This window comes from Colletes gigas, unplaced genomic scaffold, assembly GCF_013123115.1.
Source record: "Colletes gigas isolate AHSC1104 unplaced genomic scaffold, ASM1312311v1 Colletes_gigas_Sc00009, whole genome shotgun sequence".
In the NCBI taxonomy this organism is placed as follows: Eukaryota; Metazoa; Arthropoda; class Insecta; order Hymenoptera; family Colletidae; genus Colletes; species Colletes gigas.
In genome coordinates this window covers 4,680,675-4,702,222 of record NW_025106638.1, presented here as the reverse complement: position 1 = coordinate 4,702,222, position 21,548 = coordinate 4,680,675, and the positions used below count along the sequence as shown (strand labels likewise).

Sequence of the window (21,548 nt, the reverse complement as noted above, 5' to 3'; positions counted from 1 at the left end):
CATTATTGAAGTAAAGGTAGATAGAAATACGCAAATTATACCGTTTGGAAGCTTGTAGGCAAGAAAAAGTACAGTTGTGTTACAGGGAAACCATGAAACTCAAGTAAATATCAAATGCTCTCACTTCTATTAAATCAGAAGCATCCAAATGCATTTGTTTTCATTGCATAATAGGTAGAGGAAGGATTAAATCCCCGTCATAACTGCATTGGTGGCGTATTAGAGCAACGACACAGCCACTCGTATCCATTATTAAAGTAAAGGTACATAGAAACACGCAAATTATACCATTTAGAAGCTTGGAGGCAAGAAAAAATACAGTTGTTAATCATGAAACTCAAATAAACATCAAATGCTCTCACTTCTATTGAATAAGGAGCATCCAAATGCATTTGTTTTCATTGTATAACAGTTAGATGAACGATTAAATCCCCGTCATAAGTGTATTGGTGGCGTATTAGAGCAACGACATAGCCATTTTTATCCATTATTGAAGTAAAGGTAGATAGAAATACGCAAATTATACCGTTTGGAAGCTTGTAGGCAAGAAAAAGTACAGTTGTGTTACAGGGAAACCATGAAACTCAAGTAAATATCAAATGCTGTCACTTCTATTGAATCAGGAGCATCCAAATGCATTTGTTTTCATTGCACAATAGGTAGATGAACGATTAAATCCCCGTCATAACTGTATTGGCGGCGTATTAGAGCAACGACACAGCCACTCGTATCCATTATTTAGGTAAAAATACATAGAAATTCACAAATTATACCGTTTGGAAGCTCGTAGGCAAGAGAAAATACAGTTGTTTTACAGGGAAACTATGAAACTCAAGTAAACATCAAATGCTGTCACCTCTATTGAATTAGGAGCATCCAAATGCATTTGTTTTCATTACATAACAGTTAGATGAACGATTAAATCCCCGTCATAACTGTATTGGCGGCGTATTAGAGCAACGACATAGCCATTCGTATCCATTATTGAAGTAAAGGTAGATAGAAATACGCAAATTATACCGTTTGGAAACTTGTAGGCAAGAAAAAGTACAGTTGTGTTACAGGGAAACCATGAAACTCAAGTAAATATCAAATGCTGTCACTTCTATTGAATTAGGAGCATCCAAATGCAGTTGTTTTCATTGCATAACAATTGGATGAACAATTAAGTCGTAAGGAGACGTAAACCTACATTTCTTTTATTACAATAATTTTATTTTATTATAAAATTTTCGATTTTTATACGTTCCTTTTAAAATTTGAAGAACTATGGCACATTTAAGATCGCATTCGGGAATCTTTTTCACAATCAAGGATCCAAGCGTTAGAATATTGCTTTCAAATTCATTTTCTTTTATCGAAACGAAAGAAAACAATACCAAAATACGTATGCAAATCGTCAACAAAGTCAAATGTACTAATCTCTACCCTAATATCAACAACCAAATCAGACGATCGGGAACATTTTTTCTAAGATTCCTGAGATCCATACGGACAGTAAAAAATGGAATATTATAAAAAATCTTGCAATAACGTATTAATATAAAAATAAATATTTACACGCTAAAGGGAATCCGCTAAAAAATGGACGAAATCACCGATTTCGAACGAAACTATCCAGTAGGATAATGTACATTATGCTTGACAATTAATTAATTTAATTTTATCCAGTTAGAAAATTGTCACGCGTCGATAGAGAGACAAAAATGCTTTCGAGGGGTTTGAAATTTCGGAATTCATGGGAGAAATACGGAAGAGCGTTCTCGGTAGATCCAGAAAAATAAGTAATAGCTTTCCTCTATTCTTCCCATGAGGTCAACAAGTGATTACAGGCAACATCGGAATCAAAAGTCGAGCAACGACGCGGAAGCAACGGATCGATCGATATTCTAAAGCCACGTACTTTTCTTGCGGCGCTTTACGCGTATCCAGCGACAAGGTAATAAATTATTCGTTGTAATTGCTTCATAATCGAGCCCCCGCTAATGACGACTTTTATAGCGATACCCGAAATCAGATATCGACGGTAACACGACATCAAGCTGGAGAACGAACGCGGGGGCATAATTCAGCGACGTACCTCCCGAGAAACTAAATATTCAACGAACGACGCTTCGTACCAGTTTCGAATAAACGCGACAGCTTCGATAACTGCGACGTCTCTTGGGATGGTAACAATTATCGTAGATCATCGCTGAATTTTTCATTATCATTCTACGTGGACGCGTTTACGAGACAGTGATACGCAATTATTGGGCAACAAATAGCATTTTTACAAATTAAAGAAATTTTATAAATCAGGAAGAACGCCATTTATTTCTGAAGGTAGTATCGCGATCTAGAATCTCGAAAAAAGTCGATTATCTTTTATTTAATTTCCTTTGTGGTTTTAGATCATTTACACTGAATAGCGAAGCGATATTTGTTAATAAGAATCTTGTTTCGAAGACTTGGAGAATTAATAATTGCAGTATCGTAAAATCCGAAAAGAAATATAAAAATATAAATGATCGTAAATAAATTCTTTTATTTCATAGTTGGTATAAAAGATGGTAACGTTTATATGAAAATTTGGCAGCCAACTTGTTTGACGTAAATAAATTATTTTATTTTATATTTGGTATAAAAGATGGTAACTTTTATATGAAAATTTTTGGCAGCCATCTTGTTTGACGAGTAATAATTTGTTTCTACCAGAAAGCTACGAACGATGATTACCTGCTCTCGCGTTACCTGCGAGCCCCTTATTGTTCCGTACATTTTTCCCGATAAATGGTCCGTTTACATCGATTTCGATGGTCCTAAGACAGGTATTGGAAAGCGTACGGCGTCGTGGTTTTCGATATTAAGCGCTGGCCGGGTTTATTCGGCAAAATTGGTACCACTCCGGCCGACTCGCGGTCATTTTTATCGCAACGAAAAGAGGCTGTATTATTTCCCTTTTATCGCGCGTACTTCTTATTTTTCCTTTCGGCCACGATTCGTTCCCCGCGGAACGCGAAATATCTGCCACTGACCGATTAATGCTACGGCCAAAGACGGGACACAATGAAATATTCAGGTTATAGTCAGGTAACGTTTAAGTGACTTTTCTTGTTTCTCGTTTTTCCGCGTTGTAAGTTATGAATTGTGCATTAATTCGCCGACACGGAAACAAAAGAACCGATTTTTCGATATGTGCTGTTATATGCTCGCATTTTGCGAGTTATAAATTGGTAATTCTTGAAAAATATTCTTTTAAATTTTCTATACAGGGTGTTTTAATGGGAGATTCTATTTCTAGAATTTCTTGACTGAAGCTTCGTTGAAAAATTATTAACAATTAAATTAGAAAGTTTCAAATCACTCTGGAAAAATTATGCTCGGTTGCAGGGGTCAATTACAATCATTTTTGGCCATTAGACATACATTGAAATTCTACGCGTTTTCGAGAAAAAAATTCGAGAAGGCATGAAATTTGTCAACTAAATTAAAAAATTTCAAATCGTTATGGAAAAAAATATTTTCGGTTGCGGAGGTCAATTACAAGCATTTTTTGTGAGCACACATACCTCCGAATTCCTACGCATTTTCGAGAAAAAAATTCATTATTGACAATATACTGTCTGACCATAACTGTCTGTTACCCTGAAAATTGAAAAGTTTCAAATCATTCTGGAAAAATTATGCTCGGTTGCAGGGGTCAATTATAATCATTTTTTGCCATTAGACATACCCTTGAAATTCTACCCGTTTTCGAGAAAAAAATTCGATAAGGCGTGAAATTTTTCAACTGAATTAAAAAATTTCAAATCGTTATGGAAAAAAATATTTTCGGTTGCGGAGGTCAATTACAAGCATTTTTTGTGAGCACACATACCTCCGAATTCCTACGCATTTTCGAGAAAAAAATTCATTATTGACAATATACTGTCTGACCATAACTGTCTGTTACCCTGAAAATTGAAAAGTTTCAAATCATTCTGGAAAAATTATGCTCGCTTGCAGGGGGCAATTATAATCATTTTTTGCCATTAGACATACCCTTGAAATTCTACCCGTTTTCGAGAAAAAAATTCGAAAAGGCGTGAAATTTTTCAACTGAATTAAAAAATTTCAAATCGTTATGGAAAAAAATATTTTCTGTTACGGGGGTCAATTACAATAATTTTTGGTGAATAGACCTACCCCCGAAATCCTACCCACTTTCTAGAAAAAAATTCAGGTACGGGCGAAACTTTAAGAATTAATAACTTTTTAACGAAGCCTCCATCAACAAATTAGTGTTCTTGATTTTCGTCTTATTTTGGCCTCCAGAATCTACCATTCAAATTTTTCCCAGGGGTGGCCAAACACTCTGTATACATGTATATATTAAACTTTGAATTGACAAAATTCAAAATTGATAACTTTGATGTACGGAAAAAGGTTCATATTATGTCTCTGTAATTCAGTGGTTAAAAGCATCACTTTGAAATTTAAGAGAGATTTAAATTAGTAATTTTTGAAAATATTCTCCTGAATTTTTTTACACATTAAACTTTAATTTCACAGAATTCTTAGTTGATAACTTTGATGTGCGGAATAAGGTTCATATTATGTCTCTGTAATTCAGTGGTTAAAAGCATCACTTTGAAATTTAAGAGAGATTTAAATTAGTAATTTTTGAAAATATTCTCCTGAATTTTTTTACACATTAAACTTTAATTTTACAGAATTCTTAGTTGATAACTTTGATGTGCGGAATAAGGTTCATATTATGCCTCTGTAATTCAGTGGTTAAAAGCATCACTTTGAAATTAAAAGATTCTAAGCGCCCTTAGCTACTTTCGTTAAAAATGTCGGAGCTGTTGTTCAAATCCAGATAATTGTCTACATTATGATTTGTTTACAATTATCTGGGTGAGTACAATAACTACATTAAACGCTCCTTCCATTAAATTATTCCAGTTATCGCGAATTATTGCGTAATTAAATCTCATCGATTGATTGCTCATTATTAATACTCGCGCGATAGCGTAAAACTTTTAATCGACTCTTTAATTAATTCAATTAATTAATATTATTGCGTTCGACGTGTGGTCTGAAAAAAGAAAACGATTCAACGGCGTTCACTGGAAAACTATTGAAACGAGAACACGTATAATTAAATATAATTATACGAATTATTTCTCACTCGAGTGTATCAAAATACGAAATAATCCAGAATATTATATCCCAAAGCGAAGTAATCGAAAAAAGTTAATAATAACAATAATTTCAATGGGATCGTTAATATGTAATTGTACAGTAAAAATCTTTTTTTTATTAAGAACGCAAACGATTGAAAGCAATTCAACAATTAGGAAACCTCGAGCGACCGTTTCGCGAATTTTTCTTAATTGAGGATAATGCCTTAATTGAACCTGGTATTCAACGACGACGGCGAGGCGAAACGGGCGTACAAATAAATTAAGTTTAAATCACCGCTGTTATCTCGTCGCAACTGTCGTCGAAATTACAAGTTGGAAAGACGGCTTAAACCTCGAAACGATTGCGAGATAACCAAAAAGCCCTCAATTAGCATTTTCGTTTAACCGGTGAACGCGGATGACAGAGTTTTGTACAACCCCAAACACGTAATACAGTGGATGCCCGGTTATGCATTCATAATCTCGCCACCGCTCGCTAACTAAGTAAAACTAATTTCAATTCTGTCGTGAATGTTGATACGACAAATAAATTACATTAAAATAATAATACAACGCAGCATGTGTTGTTGAGCCGCGAATCATGTCGTTCCATTGGTATCGACAATTCAGCGTTTATATTGACTCTACGAGCCATTAATGGTTTTAGCTGAATGGTTTTAGCGTTAATGTAAACTAAATCACATGATAACCGCCATAAAGGGCCTGCTACAGCCATCTCGCGACCTGGTCCTCATCGTTGGGCCAGGGGTTTCCCCGATACTTGGGGGAAATCGCGAACACGAAACGCAAGAAGTACCAGCGCAACAATCCAGAACGAAAAGGGTTCTGATTGAACGCAGCTGACTTCTTGCATTAGGATATAAGGCGCGAGATTTAGCATACGAGGTCTGTTAAAAAAATAACCGAACTATTTATCTCCTTCAAAGTACTCCCCTCCTCTATTCACACACTTGTTCCAGCGATGTTTCCATTTTACGGTGCATTCCTGGAAAGCTTCTTTTGGAACATCCTTCAATGCCTGTGACGAATTTTTCTCGATGTCCTCAATTGAAAATAAAGAATAAAATTTGTTCTTTTTGAGGGTTCCTTGTCAAGGAAATCAATTGTGAATTGATCTCGATACAAATAGCACCAATATCATCAGTATCAACATGATGTACTGTGTTACTATTATGATGTACTCTGTTTATGGATTTAAAATAGATTTAAATGAAAATGAGGCATGCAATTTACTTATTAAACTAATTTAATACATACAAAAATTGTTAAAAATTGCTCATCGTGCTACATATACAATTTTCTAAATTAGATTTCTATGAACTAATGGATTCTAATGTATCGTCTTTAATTCTTCAAATGTCAAATGATTCTCGCTTCTAATTGAGGAGTGCATAAAAATATTCTTCTTATACTTTTATTTGTTTTAACATGATCCTATACATACGAATCAAGGAGTGTTAAATATGGGGATGATTAGACAAAATTGAAGATAATAGCATACTAAGACAACAAATAAAATGATGATACATGCTCAATTATGTCAACACGAGTGTACAGAAGTACGAAGAACATAATAAAAGCCTGTATCGACATCTATTTATCCGAGCCATAGTTTTCTGGACGATGAAATCTCAAATGAAATAATTTTATTCTTTATTCTCGATTTGTTTTTTCATGTAGAATCACACCGACACACTGTATATTTGTCAATGAAAAACATTTTAATGGGTAATGCAAGTGTGTAATGCAAATCGAACGGTCGCTTACACGTAATATCGTCCTATCAGGCATAATCTATTTAAAATCGAACAGCCGTGTTCTAAAATTGGAACCACCGGCCTTCGAAATCGAGGATCGTTGGTAAAAACTTTTTCATCGACCGTCAAGGAATAATTTTACGCACGCGATTACCTTCGGTGCCTTTTCGGTTGATTACACCATTTTTATTTCGGCGAACAGAATCCCTCCGCGGCTATAGATTTTCCCTTTCATTTCTGCCGTCTCTCGAATCCGAGATAAAACAGAAAAAAATCGCCACCGGGGCGTAGGAACGCGTGCGGAAAAAATATGGGAGTCGCAAAACGACGCTTAAATATTGTAACGCTTTGGAGGTGTACAAAGCGTCCAATATCTGTGGAACTGATAATAAGTAGCAATTTCTAAGCGAGAATAATGGATCGAAAATATGAAATGAAACTTTTTTCGTGCAACACATTTTCTCATTCGCGGCTAAAACGATTTTGAATATTTATCCGGTACTCCGTCTGCTGTTTTATTCAACGGACGTCGCTGTACATTATTTATATTTCTGTTCGGTACGAAAAGTATTATTTCCATTTTTTCACGTTTCTTTTTTGCTGTGAGTATACACGATAATGAGATATAATGTGTTTATAAATTTTGATACTGAACTATTATTTATAACGTATTTTATGGATCAATAAATTTGGTAAGTAATATCTATTTAATTCTAACTAGGATTTTTTTACATTGTTAATAACATTTGTTCTGATTTGGATACACAATACAAGGTGTTCTAGAGGCCATAATAAGACGAAAATCAATAATATCACTTTCTTGATTGAGGCTTCGTTAACAAGTTATTAACGTTTAAAAATTAAAATAGAAAATTTCAAATTGTTCACGGAAAAAATTACTTTCGGTTGCAGGGGTCAATTACAATCATTTTTGGTGGATAGACATACCCCCGAAATCTTACGCAATTACGAGGAAAAAATTCATTACTGAAAATACAATGTCTGACCATGAATGATGATTCCCCTGAAATTCAACGAAATTGAAAAGTTTCAAATTGTTCTAAAAAAATTATTTTTGATTGCAGGGGTCAATTACAATCTTTTTTGGTCAATACACACACCCTCGAAATCCTAAGCAGTTTCGAGACAAAAATTCAGAAGGGTGAATAAATTTTTCAACAAAATTAAAAAATTTCAAATACTTTTGGAAAAATTATTTTCGGTTGCGGGGGTCAATTACAATCATTTTTGGTAAATAGATCTGCCCTCGAAATCCTACACATCTTCTAAAAAAAATTCCTTTCCGAAAATATTGTATTATGTCTGACCATACCGTGATATGTTTCCCTGAAATTTCATGTGAATCTTTAAAATGTCATAACTTCCGAACGGATTGGAGGATTTTAATGTTCCAAAATGCAAACTACGCGTATTTTAGTCGAGAATATGTAGAAATTTCAAGAATATTCGAAAAGTCGTTCTTCAACCCCGTAAAGTGAGAAAAACCCCATAAAGATAGTCCAATTTTCAAACAGCCATAATTCCTACGATAGTGAATATATTTAAATAAAACTTTTTTCTGATGTAGAGCTCATGGAGTCCTACAAAAAAGTATTAGACAACTTTTCTATATGGTGTCAGACAAAGTTACTAAAAATGGAAAACGAATTTTTAAGAAAAATCGACGGCTGAAATTTTTCAGCGAAAAACAAATATTTCAAATCGTTCTAAAAAAATTATTTTCAGTTGTGGAGGTGAATTACAATCATTTTTGGTGAATACACATATCCCCGAAATCCTGCACACTTTCGAGAAAAAAATTCGTGTAGGTGGACAAATTTTTCGACAAAATTAAAAATTTCAAATCCTTCTGGAAAAATTATTTTTAGTTACAGTGGTCAATTGCAATCATTTTTCATGAATAGACACACTCCCGAAATCCTACTCACTTTCGAGAAAAAAATTCATTTAGATGGACAAATTGTATTAATAATTTTTAACAATAATTTTGTTAATAATTTTCGTTTCATTTTGGCCTCTAGAATCTCCCATTAAAATTTTTCCCATGGATGACCGAACACCCAGTATATCATCATCTTATTACATCTATTTTTACTATAATTTTCTTTTTCTTTGTACACTATCCTTTTTGCTAATTTCCTTTAGTTTATTTCATTTTCTGCAGTATCAAGTAACAACCCTTTATGTTTACAGTAAATAACAAATAAAAACAGAAGGGTTTAGTCATTATCATAATTAGAAAATCCAAGAATTAACATAATAGAGTGAGTATGAAAGTTCAAATACGTTCAATGGATAAAAGAAATAAACTGTGAATAACAATATCATACTCTCTCAAATTACATGTACACAGTTACTTACTTTCTCATTCTGGAAACTTTTTATTTATTCAATGTACTTATTTAAACTTTAATACTCTGCTAAATGATGCTAATTCTTAGATTTCCTCGTTATCCTTGTTTTTCCCCGACTGTACTCCCTAATGATCCAAACGACGACGTCGTAATTCCAATGTGTGTTGTTTGATACAACCAAAAAGTACTTATTAACCTTTCTTAAAATACTTATCAGCTTAAAAATTGGAAAGAATGAAAGAATTTAATTTTCTGAGCTTTATATTACAGCATCAACTAACAAAACTTCAAGGAACTTTCCTCTATTTGGTCAGTGAGAACTCAATTGCATCTTAAATTTGTTTATTCGATGAACGTTCTAACAACTTCTAAGCTTCGATCGTTATTTTTGGTTCTGTTCAAGCAAACAGACTCGAAAGACTAAACCAGTAATTACGACGAGCATACAAAAATGAACACTGCAACTTCTAGAAGAATAAAGTCGGATAAATGGGAACTAATCAAACGTGTGTTTCGTCCGAAACGGTTGGAAACGTAATTGCATGCATGAATTCATTTGAAATTTGAATTTCAAACAAATTCAAAGAGTAATTGGGCATTCGTCGGAGAAATACAGAAAACTCCATTAAACGGATGTTGAAAATATTGTCCGCCGTTCGAAGTCGTTTTTTCAGCGAAACAAAGCCCCGTATGAAACAATTTTGTTATACATTTTTTCGTACAGAAACGATCTTGTTGTCACTCGTGGCGATGGTCACCTGAAATCCTGTACGCAAACGATCGAAAATATCGTAGTTCTGGACGACAATTTCCTCGATCGACCGTCTGTTCCTTGTTGTCTGTCTGAACAACGCGAGGATACGAATCTCTGATCGAACGTCCGCGAAAATTGATCATCGTGACACGGAGTGACAGAACCACGAATCATCGATGTCTGCGACACATTTCATTTGACGCGATATCGGCCATCAAAGTGGAACACTTACATCCACCACAACGTGAACACTGTTTTCGTACGTTTCCTCGACCGCGAAACGCGCTAAATTTAATATTTTCTACCGCTGTTGGTGCAAAGTTTAAAGGTCGTGAAAAATAAAAACAGTTTTACAGATCACTTTCGGGAAATTGTGGCCAAAAAATATGGCGACCGCTGTAGAACGAGTCGAGGTTGGACTCGGTTATAACGAGCACGCGAGATCACGACTGGAATGAGGAAAAAGAAATAATGACCATCATTTTTTAGCAGCTTAATAGTTCATTTTTTTAACGAGTGTACTGTATAAAAAATTTCTGAGAAACATGGCAAATATTGATGTGTAAATTTGATTGTGTATATTATCAATTATTTATTAATTTCAAATGCGGGGTTTAAAAATTTTGTAGTTTTTACGAGAATATTAATGCAAGTGATATTTACTTAGAAAGTTATCATTTTCTTTTCTCAGGACAAAAATATGATTTTCGTACACAAACACGTTCTTTAATGTTACGAGTTGTACTATATTCAACGCACAGGGAATAAATTATCGAAAGACCACTTCATAAATATTTTTGAAAACATCAATTTTTTTCATATATATAATAAACACCGATGCAATTAATTAAAAGAATACACTGAGAAGAATTTTTTAAAAATTCGTTATTATTTATAGCGCAGAGGAAAACAATCTTTTTTCAAAAAACATAAACGCTTTATTTGTGATACAAAAAACGTTCAACAAATATTTTCCTGGTATATAGAAAGAAAATAAACTTCTCTATCGATACAGGTTACCTTGGTTAGTTTTTTCTGAATTTCATTTCGAATTTGCAATTTGCAATTTCACATATTAAAAAAAAATTAAGAAAAGTATGTCAAATTTGTTAATAATACTGTTAATAATACTTGTTGATAATACTGTTTCACGATGTACTTTTAAATGAAGCAACTAACGCGATATTCAACAAATTGGATATCGATCAGTCGCTATTACCAAAGTAGACTTCTTACAGCACAAAAGAAAATTTAAAATGTACACGAGGTTGCTACATTTTGAGTCGTATTCTTTCTTTAAACCGATGCATTAGCTGATTGGTTCCACCAACGCAGTGAAAAAATTGATTTTATTTCAATTTAAGAAGACAGTGTGATATAGAATTTTTTGAAAATTGATCTACCTACTTCTACGAGAAGTAAAGAAATTAATCAAAAACACGTATATTTTCCTAAAACTTTATCATATGCACTGAGGTTATTGTTATATATTGGAAACTTTTATAATTATTATCTCCAAAATTTATAACTTTATAACTTTAAAAATCTTGGTTATTTAATTGGTCATTTGTGAAATTAATTAAAAACACGTATATTTTCCTAAAACTTTATCATATGCACTAAGATCATTTTCATATATTGGAAACTTTTATAATTATTTTTATCCTCAAAATTTGTAACTTTATAACTTTAAAAATCTTGGTTATTTTATTGGCCATTTGCGAACAATCTTTAATAAAATTTGAAATCGTTACGCCAAAAATTAGTTGTTTTCTAGTCAGAAATTTGCTTTATGCTTGCTATAAATGATAAATCTTTCGTTTTGCAGATACTGTTTCAAAGCGTATGGAATTCAGCGCGCTACGTTTAGCGCTCGACGAACGAAAGGCTCGGAAAGAGCTCACCGTTTGATTGGCAGAGGCTTACGTCGACGCTGGGCATCAATTTTTATCGTCGGGATCCGCTATCAATCGCCAACGAAACGCACGAGTGGCAAGCTCGTGACGGACCAGTCGTCTCCGTTCGAAATTTGTGAAACGATTGTCCGTATCGTCGACCGAGGTTTTTGTCACGCTGTCCAAAGTGCGCTGACCCACGGGGGTAACAGAGGTAACAGGACGCAATAAAGATTGTCCCCCACTTAAAATAACATACTTAATAAACAAGACAGCGATCGCAAAGCCCGCGTGCGCGTCGGTGAAACAATAAATCGTCGATGTTCGCGAAATCTCGATCAACGATGAAAGAACCTGTTCTAAAACTCCGTCCAAGGTCCTTCCAGCTTTTCGGTATACCTACTCACCGTTCCCGTCGCTGGACGTTGTACGTGTTCTGTCGGACGGCACGAGCCCCGCGGAGATTCGCCAAGATCTCCGGAGTGGACGACGGAACAGTTTCGTGCCCGTTGCACGATAAAACGTCGCGGTCTAACGTACGCGGGCGAACGAGCGCGCCTAAGAGTCGCAATGGAATACCCACTTGTAGAGCCGGCGGATGACCGGGCGCGTAAACTAGACTGGCGGGTTGGCAAACAGGTGAGATGCCGTCGCGTGCCAGTCTATCTCTGTCGCCCTACCCCCAGTCTTTCTCTATCCCACCCCGTCACCCTACTCCAATAACCCGGCTGGTCCTTTCTCCGTCTCCCTCTCTCGGCCCGCTTCTCCCACTCCAACCATACGGACTCCCAACCCCCTCTGACGCGCGACAGCCCCCAGATTCTAGTCCTCACGGCGTCGTATTTACGCCGTACGATCTCTTTCCTCCCTGAGAACCTCCGCCGCGCTGATCGAGCCTCGACTCGTCCTCATCCGCGTACGCCGCCAGGCCGATCTTATTTCGCGTGGATGCTTCCTCCGCGTTGTTGGTCCCTCGACTCTGGTTACCCCGTTCCGCGTTCCATTCCATTCGCCTCCGTACGCGATCCCGCTTTCTCCCAATTCCACTTTTCGGCTCCTCTCCCTGACGTTCCTCGTTCCTCCTTTCTCTCCGTCGTCCTCTCTCTCCCACCCTTCGACACCGTTCCCCTCAGTCTCCCCGACAGCCCTACCCAGGAGCACGGGGGCTATCCCTACCCCCTGCAGGGGTTAGAACCGGAGGCACTTGCGTGCGCAGCACGTCCATCGATCTATTTCAGCTCACCTACGCTCCTGGCACGCCTGGCCTGTACCTGCCGCTACCTTGCCTGCGCGTTTGCGGGTGCGTTCATACCGGGGCCAAGGTGTGGACGAAGGGCCGGACGATGTTTTATTGTGATTTGGAACGTGATCACCCGCGGGGACCACCTTAACTGCGTACGAGTGTCGTAATAAGGAAGGATTCTGGCGGATCCCAACGGGTGAACGACATCGATCGTACCCCGCGCGAAATAGAACCTGAATTTCGATTTTTTTTAGCTCGATTTTAGGATAGCAGGATCAGTTGCCCTAATATGGAACGCGTTACTAATTTGGAACACCGTGACATTAACACAATGACTGACCAAAACTGTACACTTCTTTACGGGACCAAAACTTTGATTTCAGACAATTGTAAACTACATAACTTAAAATTTGTCTTACCATTTACTTTCGTAACCTTACGAAAATTCATGAATCCTATTCAAATTTCAATTTTAACGTTTCATCCTGAGAATTAATTGTTCTAGTTCCTTAGTAAAAATCCTATCACCCATGGATGACGTGGCAGCCAATGTGTTAAAGCAATTATCGCAGTATTGCTATTGGAGATGAATGCAATCGATTATTGTCATTTGTTGCAACTAGTGTGCATAGTAGGGTGGTCCTTAGCAACAGGGGTCAACATTTTTTTTTTAGTCTTTTTTCTACGCACCCCCCATAGATTGTGACACTTGATGGAGAAATCATTTATGCTAAATTGTAGCGTGATTGGATAATTAGAATACGTGCTACATTTGAATTGATGTTTTGAAATTATAATTTATAATTTTTTGGTGAAATTATAATTCCTTTAGTGTAAAATAATAATATTATGTGTGATCTCAAATACTATCCCTAGTAGCACAAAATATTGTATGCACATTCATATAATATTAAAAAAATTTTTTACAATATTTTTTAAAAATTATCACAAATATACACACAATATTTATTTTCTATTAACAAATATTTTTTTTTTAAATATGCAGGAAATATCTATTTCATGTTACGAGAAAAATAGTAAAAAAGTGCAAACAGATGAATTTTATATTTTTTATGGCGAATTTCACTGTGCAGACGAATTCGTAAAAACTAAACATGCATTCGTTTTAAATTGTATATTGAAAAATGATCTCGAGGAAGTTCTGGTACAAAACTACCAGAGAACTTCAAGAATCCTAATTGTAAATAACGCTACATTAATTTGGAATATTGTAAAATAACAAAGTCATTGAATATTTCTATGTTTCATGCTATAATTTAAACAAACGTTGAAATCTGGTGAAAAAAAAATTTGCTTTCGTCTATTATTTTTTTCCAAAAATGACACTGGCGTATATGTCTACTTTTTACCGAAAGCTAAACGTTTTTTTCTATTTTTCTTATTGATGTTCGATTTGTACCTCTTCGACCTAAATTCGTGTAGACTTCGTCTCATTGTCTTTGTTGATCAATAATATAAGATTGAAAGTCTAATGTTAGAAAATTGTGTACGAATGTTATAAATATAAAACTTTTCCAACGACGTATTTCCACAACTTAATCATCCACACCGTAACACCATTTTCCATAAGATCTGTGCGGGGTCCTTTAATGAAATTTAGACTCCGTTCGTTGCACGATTGTTACAATAATGTAATGATTTATCTCCTTTCGCCAGAATTTTATGTTTCGAATATCCAATCCTCAGGTTTCTCTGGAGAGTATGCTAAAATGCAACGAGGCGTTACATGCGATCGTTGTTCCGCGTCACTGCCCAATAATCGTGCTCCTTGGTTTTCGGTGTCCAAAAATGTCGGATAATTTTTAGACTTTGTTCGTATGCCCTGTTGGTTAGGTTCTGAAAGATTAATAAGAATTAATAAGAATAGCACATTTGATAAGGAATTGAAAGAAATATTTTCATTTTTATATAATTGAATTGCATTTAATAGAAAATTAAAGTTGTTCGGGAAAATTGACGAGATCCAATGTCCACTTTGCGAAAACATTTTCGAATTAGTAAATTTAACACGTCCACTGTCAGATCAAAACCGTGTAATATTTGTACAAGTAAAATTTTGATTTTAAACCATTGTAGGCTACATAACCTAAAATTTGTTACAGTACTTATTTACGTAACCTTGTTAAAATTCACAAGTTCTATTCAAATTTATTTCCCTCGACGTCTTAACTTGAAAATTAATTTCTCTAGTATTATAATGGTAAATCCTATCACCCATATATGGCTGACGTGGCAGTCAAAGTGTTAAAGGCTGCTGAACCTTGCCTTTTACACCACTCTCTTGTATATATTCTATTTCTATATGATATAACAAACACATTATTAATATCACTGTTTATTGATAGGTACCAATATTTTTAATCTACACGTGTTCATTCAGATTGCAAAAAATAGTATACGTAAAGGAAAGGAGGGGCCAGCAGAGGGGTCGGTCGAGTGCTTGTGAGAGCGCGAGCCCTCTGGTGGCGAGCATGGGAGGCGACGCCACAGAACTTTTCATCATAATGAATATCAATAAAAAAATTCAGTTAATTCAACCGTGGGTCATTTTCCATAAGATCTGTACGGGGTCCTCTCACTTAGGCGCTTGTTTTAAATAATACGTTATTATTATTAATATGCGTTGTATACGATCTTAATTAATTCGAAATTGAACTTAAGAGAGGAAACGTTAAATTGGATTCATATTCGACGATAAGATTTGGAATGTAATATCTCTGTATCGAGGTTGGAATATTAAACGCAATATGTTCATAGAAATGCTTGAAAATATAAATTGCTGACATCGAAGCTTACGAAACGGGAACGTGATCGTTTATTAAAGCGCCCGGAGCCGGTCGAGGTATTTTCCAGCTAAACTGTAGGTAAAACCTGATGTAATTAGGATCACATTCAGCCTCCCTGAAGGTATCGAATCGCAACCGATTTCCCATCGTCGAGACAGCATCCGCATCGATGAATCGTCTGCATCATCCGCGACGTTATATCGCATTCGTTTCATCGTTTCTGACGCGCTCTATGCGCCGTGCACAATCAGAGCTTTTGTTCGACACATTTAGTGTTTATGGATTAACCATTCCTGATTGTTTACAAGTCATTGTCTTATTTAACGCGTGCAGGTACTGGTAACGAAAAAACGTACGAAGAGAAAATTAAAGCGAGCAATTTAATATTTGCATTACAACAATAACTACAAATTTGTGAAACACTTGTTCGAATTTTCAGGATAATATTCCTATAAACAGTCGAGAAAACACTTTCGAGCTAATTCAGTTATGAAACTAGAGATTGTACATTAGTAAAAAGTTATTAATCTTAAAAAACGAATATTCTAATTTCAACGAAAGACAGTACTAATAATATTTGAATTTGAACAGATGAATTCGGAGTCTCCGTGCACACATTTCACAACCGAAGGCCAAACTGCAGTTTTTCACCATGGTAAATGAATTTTTTCAATTGTATATGAAACAGAGAAGGATCGAATTGAACTTTTTTGTAGGAAATGTTAATCTACCAGTTCGTATACATTGTACGCAAATTTGATAACGTTCCTCAGTCGGTGAAAAGAAAAAATTTGCAAATAGAAAGTCGATATCCAACGAAAGGGTGTTTTACGTTTAATTAAAATTTAAATTTTTTTAAATTGAATACCTCGAAGGAAATATAGTAAAAGCACTGCTTGTTTTAATTTTAGCTTTGATAGAGAGACTCTGGAGAACCTGGCGTTTTTTTAACGGGAATAAAAATATTCGAAATAAAAATTCGAGAACAGAAAAAAATGGAGGACACGTATCTATACTTTCTTTCCAGGCCTCTTAAACAACATTGACTACTATAGAACCGATTACGTTACCTTGCAATTCATGGCACCGTTCCACCAGGAACTTATTGTCAATCTTTTCAACACCGTTAGAATAGACAGAATCCATACTATTTTCTAAAGTTATTTGTTCCATTTCTCACCGCTAACACCGCATCGATCTTATTCGACCCCGAATCGATAACGTTTGACGCGTGAGAGAAATTATAAGGAAGCTCCAAAGCCCTCCGAGTTGTAATACAAAAATCCATTGATCCACTAACTGTCCCCTTCATACAATACCTCGTCTATAATAGCGTGACCAAGACGAATAGCTTCGAGGCCTATGATTCCTATTTTCTTGTCAATCATAAGCCGTAAGAGGGGAGATCAACAAATTTCCGGATTGGCTCTATAAAAAAATGATAGACCGATCGAAAGATTTAGTGCCCCTTATGTGTCATATTTAAACTTTATCATCGATCTAGAGAATATGGAGAACATTAGTGTGTTCTTCATTTGGCCATCTACGGTTCACAAAATTAAACTGATGAAAAATGATAGAAAAACTAATGTAGACACACGCATATCAGAGTAAAAACACCACATATACAGTTACAGGCAAAAATAAGATGAAAATCAACAATAACAATTTGTTGATTGAGGCTTCGCTAAAAAGTTATTAACAAATTAAATTAAAAAATTTCAAATCATTCACGGAATAAATTACTGTCGGTTGCAGGGGTCAATTACAATCATTTTTGGTCATTAGACATACACTTGAAATCCTACGCTTTTACGAGGAAAAAATTCTTCACCGAAAATACAATGTCTGACCATGAATGATGATTCTACTGAAATTCGACGAAATTGAAAAATTTCAAATCGTTCTAAAAAAATTATTTTCTGTTGCAGGGGTCAATTACAATCATTTTTGGTCATTAGACATATACTTGAAATCCTACCCACTTTCTAGAAAAAAATTCGAGAAGGTGAGAAATTTTTCGACAAAATTGAAATTTTCAAATCGTTCTAAAAAAATTATTTTCGGTTGCGGGGGTCAAATACAATCATTTTTGGTCATTAGACATATACTTGAAATCCTACCCACTTTCTAGAAAAAAATTCGAGAAGGTGTGGAGTTTTTCGACGGAAAAACAAAAATTTCAAATCGTTCTAAAAAAAATATTTTCTGTTGCAGGGGTCAATTATAATCATTTTTGGTGAATACACATATCCTCAAAATCCTACGCACTTTCGAGGAAAAAATTCTTTATTGAAAATATACCGTGTGGCCGAAAATGATTCTTTAACTTTTTAACGAAGCCTCAATCAACAAAGTAATATCCTTGATTTTCGTCTTATTTTGACCTCCAGAATCTTCCATTAACTTATGACACAAAAAAACTTTTAAATAAAATCAATTGTTTTTTGTTAAATGGAAAGAAACAACCGGTTGCGTTAATCACGTAAAATGGTAGAAAAACTAATGTAGATACACATATATCAGAGTAAACACACAATATATATTCTATTTGTTTGTATTAACTGATGACAGAAAAAGATACTTTTAAATAATATCAATTGTTTCTTTCTATTTAATAAAAAACAATTATAATAATACAAATACACATATATCAGAGTAAAAACACAATATATATTAACACAAAAAAAAACTTTTAAATAAAACCAATTGTTTTTTATTAAATAAAAAGATACAATCGTAAACGTATTATTTAAAAGTTTTTTTTTGTATCATCGGTTAATATACGCAAATAAAATATATATTGCATTTTTACTCTGATACACGTGTATTTACATTAGTTTCCCTGCCACTCTATGCGATTAACGTAGGTGTACGCTCAATTTTGTAAGTGTGCATCTTTTCCATCGTCTCTAGATCGAAGACTATGCTCAAAAAGATCGAAATTGATGGAGATTTACCGTAGCCGGAGAAATTTAGGAAAAACCAGCACGAGGGAATGTTCACCCGCGTTTCGTATTTTTCTTTGAAAATTGACCCTTTCAGAAGGGTTGAAAGGGCGTGCCGCGTGAGAACGTTTCAGGAACGTAAACGAGGTACGGGTTAGATCGTCAAATTGTCGGTCACGAAGCGAGTTCTATCTCCGTGGCATAAAAATGTCCTCTCGACTCAGTTTAAATCGCTTCATTGTTTGACTCAAAGGCAGAGACGAGCTGCGACAGAACGATGAAACGTGAATTTACATTCTTCTCGACGCGAACACGTTGCAACCTCGAAGGCACCTCGACGTCTCGGATGGACTGAATTTTAAAAGGACCGGCTTTCAAAGGGTAACGTAAAAATTCTGATGGTTAATATCGCGCGATTAACGTGGCCAAGCATTCTTTGCGTTCCCTTCATTATTCCTCACCCTTCGCTCAACCCTCACCGCTCACTACTACAAAGGCTACGCGCAGTTTGGAAACAAAACAAAATTCATTTCTTCTCCTTTCTATATTTTTTATATTTCTAATGGATATTTCTAATGCATTGAAAATCTTTATGTAAATTCAGATTTTTATTAATAGAATTAATGAAATTGGAGCCTTGCAGATGATCGTTTTAATGGGAGATTTTAGGGGCCAAAATAAGACGGAAATCAAGAATACCAATTTGTTGATGGAGGCTTTGTTAAAAAGTTATTAACAATTAAATTCGAAAATTTCAAATCGGTCTGAAAAAATTATTTTCGGTTGCGAGGGCCAATTACAATCATTTTTGGTGAATACATATACCTCTGAAATCCTACCCACTTTCGAGAAAAAAAATCGAGTAGATGCAGGAATTTTTTGACAAAAAAGAATTTTTCAAATCATTCTAAAAAAATTATTTTCGGTTAGGGGGGTCGATTAGAATCATTTTTGGTCATTACACATACCCCCGAAATCCTAGGCACTTTCCAGGAAAAAATTCTTTACCGAAAATACGATGTCTGACCATGAATGACGATGATTCTCCTGAAATTCGACGAAATTGAAAAGTTTCAAATCGTTCTAAAAAAATTATTTTCGGTTGCGGGGGACAATTACAATCATTTTTGGTCATTAGAAATACACTTGAAATCCTACCCACTTTCTAGAAAAAAATTCGAAATGGTGTGAAATTTTTTGTCGGATAAAAAAAATTTCAAATCGTTTTGGAAAAATTATTTTCGGTTGTGGGGGTCAATTACAATCATTTTTGGTGAATAGGCATACCCCCGAAATCCTGCGCTATTTCGACAAAAAAATTCAGTATGGGCGGAACTTTAAACGTTAATAACTTTTTAACGAAGTCTCCATCAACAAATTGGTATTCTTGATTTTCGCCTTATTTTGGCCTCTAGAATCACCCTGTATGATAATTCGTATCATGCTTTAAGTCTTATATTTTTGCAAATTAAGTCCATTTTGTAATTTTTTTGGAAATTAAAATTTCCCATAAATGCATAAACACCCGCAGTCTAGTCATACCAATCGTAAAATGTATCGCTAATTTTATAAATGTACCCTGTACACTAGCATGTTTTTCGTGCATAAATAGTATATATTTTATATAAACATCTGGAGTCTAACTATAACGTATTACACATGAACTTGTAAAATAAGTATCAGATTTCCCCAGTGAACCCAAACCTAACCTATTTCTGATTTTATATTAAATTAAGTTTGAATTGAAATTTTTAATTTTATTTTTCTATTTTGCTTCAAATTGTCATAAAAATTTAAACAATATCAATAGTAATTGAATTAATACAATTAATGAAATTGGAGCTCTGTAAAGGATCGTCTCAATCCCTAAATACAATAATTCGTATCTTACTTATTTCTTATATTTTTGCACATCAAGTGCATTCTGTAGTTTGTTTTTCAATTAAAATTTCCCATAAATGCATAAACATCCACAGTCTACTGATAAAATTCAAGAAATTCGCTGTCTTACAGAACTTTCACCATCACCACACTTAAAACATTTAATTGATGGCCTTCGATCATGTTTCATACACGTAAAATAGAAATTTCTGAGGAACGAATAAGTTTGCTTCGTGGAATCTATTGTTGCGACTCACCGCTCCTCCTTTCTGCTTATCATTCTCTCCTTTCTCCACCGGTCTTCGCGACGGAGGATTTTTCCGAACGTTGGAGTATCTCGTCGGCTCCACTGCCACGATTACAAGCGGAGAAACGCCCGACCATTAACGACGATTGTGCATTCGTAATGTCAGATACAAGTGTAGCAGCCGTTAGTCGGCGATCGAATGGAATCCGTGCAATCTTCTTTGTCGACGATCCATTCCGCTACGGCTCATTGATTCTGATATCCTTGGCAGGAAACGTAGTCGTAAAAGTCGGACGTTCGAAAATTGCGCCATGTTTACGGTGTTTTTCTCGCTTTACGTGGTTAAGGAACAACTTCTCGAATACTCTTTGAATTTCTACATATTCTCCTCCAAAATACGCGTTGTTTGCATTTTGAAACATTGAACTCCCCCAATCCGTTCAGGAGTTATCATGTTTTAAAAATACGCA

General features: G+C 35.1%; 1 protein-coding gene across 3 annotated transcripts in view; it reads right to left on the bottom strand.

The window, feature by feature from the left end:
* LOC122397522 (BAI1-associated protein 3) overlaps positions 1–12,543 on the bottom strand; it is a 182,780-nt gene extending 170,237 nt beyond the window's left edge. For all 3 annotated transcript variants that reach the window (XM_043396735.1, XM_043396736.1, XM_043396737.1), the window contains exon 1: positions 12,360–12,543. The gene's annotated coding sequence lies outside the window, so the exon portion shown is untranslated. The remainder of the gene's footprint in view (positions 1–12,359) is intronic.
* Positions 12,544–21,548: the final 9,005 nt, after the last annotated feature.